Below are 11,227 nucleotides of genomic sequence, written 5' to 3' on the forward strand. Positions count from 1 at the left end.
TCACAAAGACACATATGAGACATAAAACAACTGCCACAGCTTTTCACATGTCTTATTGTACTTCATCTCATGGTGATGACTGGAGTGCTCTGGGACTACTTTTCAAAGTATTCTCCTTTGTATCTCAAGAATGCACAATGTCTCAGCCTTGACATCCGTCTTCATATGTAGGGAGGCTGATAGGTCACCAGTGATACAGCTGCAAACATGTTATCAAGCATCTTCTGATTGCTTCCAAACAAGTGTTCTTGTCCTGCATGACAGACAGCATTTAGATGTTCCCTTCCTGATTGTCTTACTAGATTTTTATTTACTCTGAATTATGGCAAAACCAATCACTATACACTTTTTTCTACTTTGTGATTTGCAGGGAGTCAGTGTTTTCAGCGACTGCTGGATTCCCTCATTCCCAGGAGTGCCCTACTCTGGAGGGAATGTGCAGAAATCACAGTCCTAGAGAGCTGCTGAGGCCCAGGTCTGGAAGGGTAATACTCAACAAATCAGATATTCAGGCACTTCTGTCCTCTCTGTTTAGAAGCAGCCAGTTGCTGCCCTGGTCTTTACCCAGTCAAACTGAACAAACAAGGAATTAACCTTGCTGGACCAGGATTTTTTGTTCCCTTCCCAGTTGCTATCTAGCCAGGGCAATCACCAGCTTGCCAGCCTTCTGCATGCCCTGCATTTATGGTTGGGAAGTTGCTGGTGTGGGTATGCAAAACTGCTGACTATCAAGCTGAGATCTGCTGGAAAATGGGTTCTGGGAAACCTTGTGCCAAGAAGAAAAATATCTCAGTGAGTTTAATATTTAGCACTCAGCTAAAGAGCTCATAGCTCCCCTCATGCCTCTGAGCTGAAAAGAAGCCCAGTCTCCTGAAGAAAGTGAAGTTAAAAGGCAGGGCCAGGCTCCTGTTTGTGCTGTGGCAGACGGCTCTGTCTGCTTGGGTTTGTATCAACAGACACAAATAGTTGACTTCACCTCTGGGTGTTTATCTCCTCTGTGCAGGCTGTGTTTGCTCTTGTTGCCTGGGAGGGATGACAAGACCAGGATGTGGAGCAGGTTGGCTCTGGTGCCCTGGCTGGGCAGGGATGGGCTCTGGGGGTGCCCAGCTGGGTCAGACCCAGACCTGCAGTGCTGGGCCTTAGGCAGGGGAACACTTCTGTGTAAATATCTCAGACCAGGAGCTCTGCAAGAAACAGGTCTCAGAGCACCTGGAAACATCCAGCCCTTGCAGCTCTGAGGCTGGTTGGGTCCAGCAATGCCCAGTTGTGCTGGTACTAATATTAAATATAAGCAATAGGGTTTTGCCAGCCTCATCCCTCAGGCTAGCCCTGGTTTTTAACAGCTCTGCAGTGAACTGTCCTTACCCCCCACCTTTTTTTCTTTTTTTTGCTTACCATAAAGTAAATCAAAACTGGGGTTAGCCACAGTTAAGTGACCATGAAATGCTCGGAGCTAATCCTAAGGCCCTGGTCCTTTCAGGCATTAGCCCTGCTGTGACTCTGTAGCAATCTCTTCTAGCTCTGCAGTTTTCAAAATTACCTTACTCATGTCCAAACCCAGGACCAGAAGAGGGGCATTTAGCCCCGCCCCCATCAGTTCCCTCAGACAACTTGTGTGTATCTGCACGAACCAGAAACAAATCTCCCTCTCCCACCCTTTCCCCAAGTTTTCCTTTCTCTGAATTGAAGTATGGTAACACCTGCTGACACAGGTACACATCCAACGTTTTGGGTCCACAGATGCAGCAGTGAACAGGCAGCTTCCCCAGCCCCAATGCTTGGATTCAGAACCTAGTGTGGAGCACAGACAGATGACCTCTCCCTGCAGAATAAGCTTTTTATTTTTCCTATATTATTTCCTGTCTTACATGCTGATATGGCTCAGGCACAAACTGAACTCCCAAGTGCTGACACATTGCAAGGGTCATTATGAAATCTGTGTTTGTCCTTATCCTGGAGAGATTAGCTGCTTGTTCACATTGGTAACACATCTACAATTTTTGGGTGGCAGAGCTGATTTTGTGTCTCTCAGAGAGACCCAGTTTCCAACAGATTTACCATGCCCCGCAATGCTCAGTGGTGAATTCTGCCTCTGTTTCTCCCAGTATTTGATGGCACAGTAAGTCTGAAACAATGACTCAAAGCTCACAGAGTTTTCACTGTGGTGTTTGAGGATGAAAACCCTTGGGGGATGTTTTTTGTCTCGCTTTCACTCAAGTACAGAATCAGAGGATACAAAAAAAAATATAAAATGTTGCTCTGGCTCTTGTTTGGAGTTTACTGCTGCTGTCTGAGGGGAATTTAAAGCTGAGTAATGTTGAGATGGGGCAGGACAGTGCTGGTGCGAGATAGGGAAGGCTGTTTCACTTCCACAGTCAGATGCTCCCTGTCTGCAGGGGTGGCTGGTTCTCCAGGAGGATGATGAGGGAGCACTGTGAGGAGCTTCTAAGAAGGTGCTGAGTTAATGATCACATAGTTGTAAAAGCCAGGGAGCATTTCCACCATGCTGAGCACTGAGCTGAGGCGGTTTTTGGAACAGGCTCAGCTGGTAGTATGAGAACATGATGAAAATAAACAAGGTATTGTGTGGAGATTTGGTTAGGGAGTTGAAAGTCAATTCACCCACAATTCATCTGCTGCATTTGTGACAGGAGAATAAAACAAAATACCTTGAGAAAGAGCTTGGGGTCATTTTTTTTTTTTTCTGGGTTAAAGAGACTAAATCAGAGGACTACACCTTCCATGGAAGGCAGTCAAGCTCTTTTTCATCAAACATTTGGATGTCAACATGAGCAGCTTGAGCCTATGTAAGATTATAGACTTTTTCACGTGTCAGTCAAAATATCCTGGGGAGAAAAATGTCACATTCTTCCTCTGTGTTACTGGCACTCGTGTTTTGTAAAACACATAGCTTTTTATTTAAAATAGATCTGCAGATATAAAAGCTGAACAGAAAATATCAGGAAGTTGGCTGGTCTCTAGAAGAGATGCCTGCTGAGAATGTAAAATTAATTTGCTGCATGTGAAAAATGCTGGCAGTGGGGACAGATGACAGGGAAGGTGTCTGAAAGAGAACAGCATGGGTATGTCTCCTCTCCTCACAAAGCAAAATAGTCCAGTTCTGTTCACAAAGGACTGCTCCTGAGGTAAGCTGGTAACCTGATCTTTGTTCCTTTCACACTGGTTTACTCCTTTGCTGGTCTCTGTCTTCCAGCACAAAACACTTGTATCTTACATAAAGACAGAGGTCCTGGTGTCTGTGAATGGCAGGTGCCTCCCTCAGTCAAGAATGATATTGCTGGTCTCTCTAAGATGCTCAAGGCCTCTAGGTGATGTGTTTGTCTGTGTTTCCCCCCACAGAAGAACCATTCTGACTTGGTCCAGAGAGCCATCTTAAACAGAAGCAGAAAAAATAGGCTGTTCTTGGGGTGAATTACTTGTTCCGTTCCTCCAATTAAATAAACTGAACCATCAACTTCTTTCCACATTTATGAGAAAATTGCATAAGGTGTTGAGGAGCACAGCAGAACCAGCACTGACCTTTCCTCTCAGCTCTGCCTGTGACATCTCTAGTGTCTTGTTTCTCTTGCACCCAACTGCATTTGCCCCAGGTGAAGGGCTCTGCTGGTGCAGGATCTCTTTCAGAACCTGGTTTGACTGTTTGGCTCCATGATGTTTGGTGTGGGAGGATACAGATGTGTCTGTATCTCTCTGGTGCTCAGCTGAATGTCACTTCTGGGTTTTGCAGCAGGCCATGATTTTCCTGCTCTGCACCAGACTGACACACAGAAAATGTGGAGAGAGATGGGTGCTTAATTGCCAATTTGAAACAAGAACGAGTAAGGAAAAGTACATCCTTATTTGGTTTTCAGAGGATTTGAGGTGCATGCTTCAACCCAGCTCCACCATCAGCACCTGTGGGGTCTAGCCTGGAGGCAGGGAACCAGGAGATCCAAACTGTACTTTCAGGATCCTTAAGCCTTCTGGGTTGAGCTGAACATTGCTTCAAATTGATTGTTAGATCAGGGAGTGTGGGCGTAGCTCATTCCATTATAATCCCCACAAATTGCTTTGTAATCGAAAGCTTTTGTTCCAGTGTCAAGTGGTTAAGCACCAAGTAAGAAGATCTATTTTACAAGACTAGACAAGATCTGACAGACAGCGGAAACTTAACTTTCAACAAATATAACAATCAACATGAGAGAACCAAAAGGTCCTCATTAAGCACTGCTGTTCTTAATTAATTGGTCCTTCAGATTTACTTCTTTAAAGCTGCTAACAGCCTTAAGCCTTTCCTAGATTAATTACAAAAGACGAGCAAATCACAATAATTAGTTTAGCCTCAGGCTCTTGCCAGGCCTCTGACCTATGTGTGTAGGTTTGCTCCATGCAGGGTAGACTGGGGGATGCAATTTGCCTTCTTGTCTTGTTTCTGAATCAGAATTTCAAGCAGGAAGTGGTTTTTTTTTATTTTCTTCAGTTGTTGGAAAGTGTAATTTTCCTTCCCCCGATAGATTCTTGTCACTTAGTTTAAAATGATCCCTCTGCTGTAACGACTCCCACTTGGGCTGGAAACCCTCCTTCACCAACAACAGCTCAGTCAGTGATGATGACTTTCAAGGCTTGTAATTCTTGGCTTATGGGCCTACAGACTCGGGGAAGTATCATTAAAAATGAATCATGCTGCTCCCCTGGGGATGTGCCTGCTCCCCGGGATGCATGTTAATGTGAATCCACCACCCTCCCCTGCTGCAGAGGGCTGGGAAGTCACCAGAGTGGTGCAGGAATGGATTTCACAGAGCAACACGTGCGTTGTACCTGGTGATGCAGGGAGAGAGACTTTGTGTGTGCCTGGAGGAGCAGAGCCATGGCTGCACCGAGCAGCTGCTGCTCATGAGGTCCTCCCTGGTCTGATCCACCCTTTGATCTGCAACTCAGGCTTTTGGGGCTGTCCCTGTTCCCTTCATCCTCCCGTTGCAACTGTCACCACCTTGATTTGGATGAGTGGTCACCGTGAAAAGGGAAGGTTTGTTTCCCGTGCCTCAGTTTCCCTGTCTGTAGAATGGCACAGAACCATCCCTTGGAGATGAGCTACATGTCTTGACTCACTCATTCTGTAAATTGCTTTGAGATCTTAGGCTGATGAGGAGATAAGGGAAAATTATTGCAGTTTGTGCTCTTGATTAGATAATCATCTGCTTAATTTCCTGTGAGTTCAATGAGGCACCTAAGAATTATGCTAAACTGTGGTTTAAGAAGTGACATCATCCCAGTGCTGTACTGTTTGACAAAACTGAGTGTAGCCATGGATAACCACTAAAAAATGCTGTTCTAAGATAATCATCTGTGCCCCTCCACGGTGCCCTTCCCAGCACTGAAATGAAGTGGGAGGTCCTGGGCTGAGGGCACACGGTCCCTCCACAAGCCTCAGCCCAGAAGCAGAGTGCAGCTTTGCTGCCAGGAGGAGAAGGTTTTTCCACTGCAAAGGTCTTTTCTAAGCACAGCAGTGCTGTGTTAGCGTGATGTACTGCTGGATATTTTCTTCCTGAAAATGAAGGGAGCATAAATTTTTCATTGAAACTTACCTGCCCTCTGTCTCACTGCTGCTAGATGCAGGTTTAAAAGGTGTATTTTTATTTATTTTTTTATTTTTAATGCTCTTAAGGTGTCTTATTTCAGGCCAGAACAGGCACAGATGAGCTCCTGTGTGCTGAACTGCTGGGCATTGCTTTATTGCTACCTGGAAGCTGTAGAACATCATCAGCTCACTGCTGTGCCCAGCTAATAAATCTGTGCTAGTTTTTTTTTTTGCTAAAAAAATTCCATCTGCTCTGGCAAAACTATTCAAACCAGTGATTTTTTTTCACCTTAAATAGTGAGTAGCTACACTGAGGCAAATCCCCATTGGGAAGAGGCTTTGCTCACCTTCAGGACAGTTGGTATCAGTAATGCCACAGTCAGACATCAGGAGGGGATCACAGCCCAGGCTGGCTGTTCCCCCTCCCTCTGGCTCCACAGTCAAAATCCTGGCCAACATAGTTAATCCATTTCCCTTTTATTGCTCTGACAAAAAGAAAAGGATCCTTATCTCTCTAAACTAGAAGTGGAATGGGAAGCAAGCAGAGGCCTTCCTCTTCCTTCTACTTATCAACTCTTTGTCCCTCTAAATTTGTCTCTGTCCCTGGACCTTAACCTCCCACTCCAAGGGCAGGACAGGGCAAGCTGATAAGCCCTCTCTGAAACCACTGGTATTGAAGCAATTATTCAGCAGCTGCAGCCCTTTGCAGCTGAGCAGAGATTGCCATCTCTGTTCATGGGAACGCTGTCCTCGTGCCTCCCCAATGCATCCTGGCCTCCCGACCTTATTTATGGCACCTTCTGGCTGAGCTCCAAAATGACGCAGCTCGGGGATCTTTACTGTGATTTCTTTGGGCTCTGTCCTCAAAACCAAGGTAATTTCTATTTCTTTTTTTCCCCCTTCACTATCTATAGCTGCTCGTGCTGAATTCTGTTCACAGGACAGCAGCACTCCTCGCTCCAGAGAGCTGGTCCTGTGTGTTTGCTGTCCTTTGGGGATAAATGCAGTGTGACACAGGCAGATGAATGCTGCTGAGAGCTAATATTGCCTTAGTTAGCAGGCTTCTTTCATAACTAATTTGAATGCAGTTGGGGAAATGTGTCTGCAATATTTCTATGGAGTTTTTTTTAAAAAAAATATCTATTTATAGTTTCTAGGCAGAAATAATTGCAAAAAGCAGATTTTTACATTTCAAGTTTTGTAAAACTTAGCTTAGCCCAGAAGTGGGATTGGTTCCCAAGACTGGGAGTGCAACCTCAAATACTTATATTCACCCTCTATTCAGAGTTGGAAAGAAACCTTTCTGGGTGTTAGCTTCCTCTGCTTAGGGAAAGAAAAGCCCCATGGGACCATGAAACATTTCAGCAGAGAGATTAAAAATTTCAATATATGCAGCAGTGAATCAAAAAGCCACCAAAAACTTTTAAACCCAAAGCCCCCAGTGGTAAAGATGGTGGTGGTGCTGGCAATGTGCAACTGACAGAAAATAAATGTGGTTTTGGAACGTTTTTTTCCAAAAAAAAAAAAAAAGAGCAGACTTCTGCTTTCATTTGCACCTGGCATGACCTAGACCTGTGTCTCTTTCAGTGGTGCAGCTCCCCTGGGAGTGTGGGATCAAGGAGGGGCTGGGGCAGGGGAGGGAGAGGATCAGGTCTTTTTTTCTGAGTTATGGATTTAGCAATAGACAATAACGATTTCCCTTTTATATAAGCACCAGTAGGGGAAACAAAACAAACCCTTTGCCTCATTTCCTGTTGTGTTTTGAGGTTTTTTACCAACACTGAAAACCACAGTTTATTACGGGAAGTTTTAGTGGTCTGGGTCTGTCAGTGTTTTAAATCAGTATTTGGCATCAGCAAATGAGACACTTTTCCCTTGAAGTTGGAGGGGAGTTTCACTCTTTTATGTGTGCTTTGTTTGAGAAACAGTGTATTCACATTTCTTGTCCAGTTCCTCATTTATAAGCGCTGTGTAAAGCTTGCTAACAAAACCAGCAATGTTTTGAACAGTTTTCCTTCAAGCTGGATGAATAACACTTCACCATTAACCTGCTGCTTGCCAGGGGCTGGGGAGTGTGGCAGCCACTGGTCTGCTGTCAGCTCAGTTTAATATCACAGCCTCTTTGCAGATGAGTTTTCATCAGTCAGCTTGTTCTGGAGGGAGGTATGAGATTCTTGTTCTGGAGGGAGATATGAGATTCTTGTTCTGGAGGGAGATATGAGATATGAGCTTGAGATGCTGGTAAATTTTTATGGAGTGAGTAGGATTATATTGTCCATCTGGGATATTGGGATGGTGTGTGAGGGGCTGTACACACGCATGGCTAACAGTGTGGTGTCCCCTCAAAACCCAGGAGGAGCTGGCAGGAAAATGAAACACAACTTTTTAGTTTTTGCTCCCTAGTTCCCAGTCTTTAAAAGGAGTAGGAATGATGGTATTCATCTGATTTTGTGGAATATCCTGAGATGCTCAGATAAGAACAAGCACAAGAATGGCAGCAGTGCCACAGGACTCCCTGGACGGGTGTGTCCCTCATCAGTTGTTCTCCTCTCTGGGCAGTCAGGCTTCAAGCTAAGCCAAGCCTCTGTCCCAGACTGCTGTGAGAGCTGTGCACTGTGAGGAGCCCTGATTTTATAGTGTAATGCATATAAACTGGCCTGCTCCCAGCTTCATGCACGTGGCCTAGCAAATGTCCACCAGAAGGACTGACCCTGCTTTCCTGAAAGGAAGAATTTTAGCTGGGAGCATCCCCATCCCTCTGGTGGATGGTTGGCCATGCCAGTAGAAAACTGCTGAGACTGTCCCAGTTTAACTCCTGTGTGGGCCATACAGGTGTGGAGGCAGCTCTTCAGCTACACCATCTCACTCCTCACATCAAGCCCCACGGGACTATGAAACATTTCAGCAGGGAGATTAAAAATATCAATATATGCAGCAGAGAGTCAAAAAGCCACCAAAAACTTTTAAACTCAAAGACCTTAGTAGTAATGATTGTGGTGGTGGTGCTGCCTCAGAAGAAGCTGTCTCTGGGTCAGAACCTCCAGAAATAGAGAGCTGAGAATTGTTTAGAGAAGATGAAAGTGAGTGTTGCCTCCCTGTCCCTTTGGAGGAGCAGGCTCTGGAGTGAGGTGGCTTTGCTGCTGTCCTGTCTCTCCATGGAGACTGTGCAAGCCCCCAGGGAATGTGCTCTGCTGCCACGGGTTAAGTGTTTTAGAGTATGGGAGGCATAAAACAAACAGGCTGAGTGTTCCCATGTGCCCCAAGATCCATTTAATTCGGTAGCACAGAGAGAACTGTGCCTTGGCACCTTCCCCACCTCCACCAGCTTCTCACAGAAGGGATTAACACAGGATTTAATTAATAAACAGAGTGACTTTTCTGTTGGTGGTTTGTTTTTTTTCCCTTTAGCACAGTGTGTCCTACCTGGACGTTTCCCTGTGCTGTTCAGGCTAATGCCCCTTTACCTGGGCACAGGGAGAGCCACACCTGGCCCTGTGTAGCCATGGCATGTGAATCCAGCTCCAGCAATCCCATCTCACCTCCTGGAAGGGATGTGGCCAGTCTGCAGATGAGGAAGGCAGCAAACAGGAGGAGGGAAAGGTCACACTCTAAACCTCCTGCTTTCTGTGACACTTTTCTTTGATCTCTTTGCTTTAAAAGGGAATAATGCAAATTTATTACATCCCACACCCCTTGAAGTCACAATAGGCTAAAAAACCCCTCAAGTTTTCCAGCTGAAACTTGCATGGTCCTTGGCTTTGGTGCCAGATAACATGTTGCTATGCCACACACTGCCAAGGAATCTGAGAGCAGGGACACTAAAGATGCCACACAGAAGGCTCTGCATGCTTGCTGTGTTTTTCCATAGCAACAAATACGCCTGATTACAGCACATTCATATGCTCTATATAATGAGTATCCCATAGGAAATTTATCACCGTGCATCCTGCATCATAATTAGAAATCAGATTGGGGCAACTGCAGCTGATTCCCCAGGCGTGGGATGTGTTTGGTGTGGAGAGGGCAGTGGGGAGCACAGAGGGGAGGGTGAGAGGCAGCTCTGCTGAGTGCCTGGCCCTGATGCTTGTTGCCAAATTTCACAGCTAATTCTGAAATATTTGTGCTGTCCCTCCTGGCAGTCTGTGTGTGTGAGTGAGGAGAGGTGTTTTTGAGGGTTTTATTTTCTCTTGTTTAAAAATTAAAGAAAACCCCCAAACTTTCTAGCCTAATTTCTCTTCTGGTCCCCTCTGGCAGGGAGAAACTGAAACCAGCAGAATTTAGAGTTTAGTTCCATAGGCAAAGTGTGTTCTCCTGGGGGGTTTCTGCTGTGGCTTGGTCCAATTGTTACTGCCAGATCACTTACAAATGTTCTTAACTACTTCAGACAAATTCAGCAGCACTCTAATGAAAAAATAAAACACGTAGGCAAAGTTTCAACTGGGAAAATTTAATAAAGAATTTTATTCACCTGACAAATCGAATCAATTTTCACCAAATAAGGCAACATTTGGCCTCAAGGCTAGGAGTTCACTGTGCGTGCAGTGTGTACATCCTTACAGGTTCAGTGGACTTGGGTTTTGTGGCTAGTGCTGAGTTCCAAATGAAATGTTACCAGCAGGTCAAAAGCTGTTTTGTAGCACAGCAATTGTGTTGGGTGTTCATACGGTTCAGGCAGTGATGACAGCTATTAAGGTATGTACTTATATTTGCCATCAGCACTGCATTAAGGTTTTTTTCTTACATGATGAGATCTGTTCAGATGCAGGTAATGAAATTATCTTTCTTTTCCATTAACCTGTGTCACTTCAGTTTATGAACAATTGCTGCCCTTGACTGTAGCCTGATCTGAGCCCACAGGCTTTCACTGTACCTCCAAGGACAGAATTTGGTCACCTTGGGTGAGTAGAATACAAAGGGGAGACACAAATAAACACAATATTGAAGCCCTACATAAATATACTAATAATTATGACTCTGTAATTAAATCAACTCTCTTTGTATCCAGAGGTAATTTTGTGAGGCCTCGGTGAGCTCATGGTCAGAAGTGGGCTGGAAATTGTGCAGAGGAGGGATTTTCCACACTGAGATTTATCATGTTACATCACCTGCTGTTGCAGGGGCAGGTGGGAGTGGATCAGGTGCCCCAATGTAGGTGTCTTGTGACATTTTTGATGCTCTGCAGCATTTGAGACGTGGCCATACTGCTGGAATCTAGGATGCAGGAGATCTGTGCCCATTACAACAGGCACAGTTGAATGTCAAAGTGGCAATAGATGCTTGCCAGCTACTTGAACTGCTCCCTTCTACATAGAATAATGATATTTATTCAACAAATGGGCTAATTTAATGCCCCAGAGATTGAACTGACTTGAGGCATGATACTTTACATTTCAGTGAAATTATTTAGGATGGCTCACCGAAGTTCACGAGGCTTCTAGTTCTTCCTATCTGTGCTAAAAAAACCAAAGCAAAATGCTGCCAAATTGAACTGCATTTTGCCTGTGTAATGGCTCTAAGTGATGCAGTTACAGCCTTGTGAGAGTGTAATGTTTCAGACCACTGCTATGGAACAGTGCACTGTGTGTGTGTGAAGCAATCACTGAGACTTTCATCTCAGTTTCCCCTTGCCTCCCTACTCAGACATTGCCC

The sequence above is a fragment of the Motacilla alba genome, chromosome 15 (assembly GCF_015832195.1).
Source record: "Motacilla alba alba isolate MOTALB_02 chromosome 15, Motacilla_alba_V1.0_pri, whole genome shotgun sequence".
NCBI lineage: Eukaryota > Metazoa > Chordata > Aves > Passeriformes > Motacillidae > Motacilla > Motacilla alba.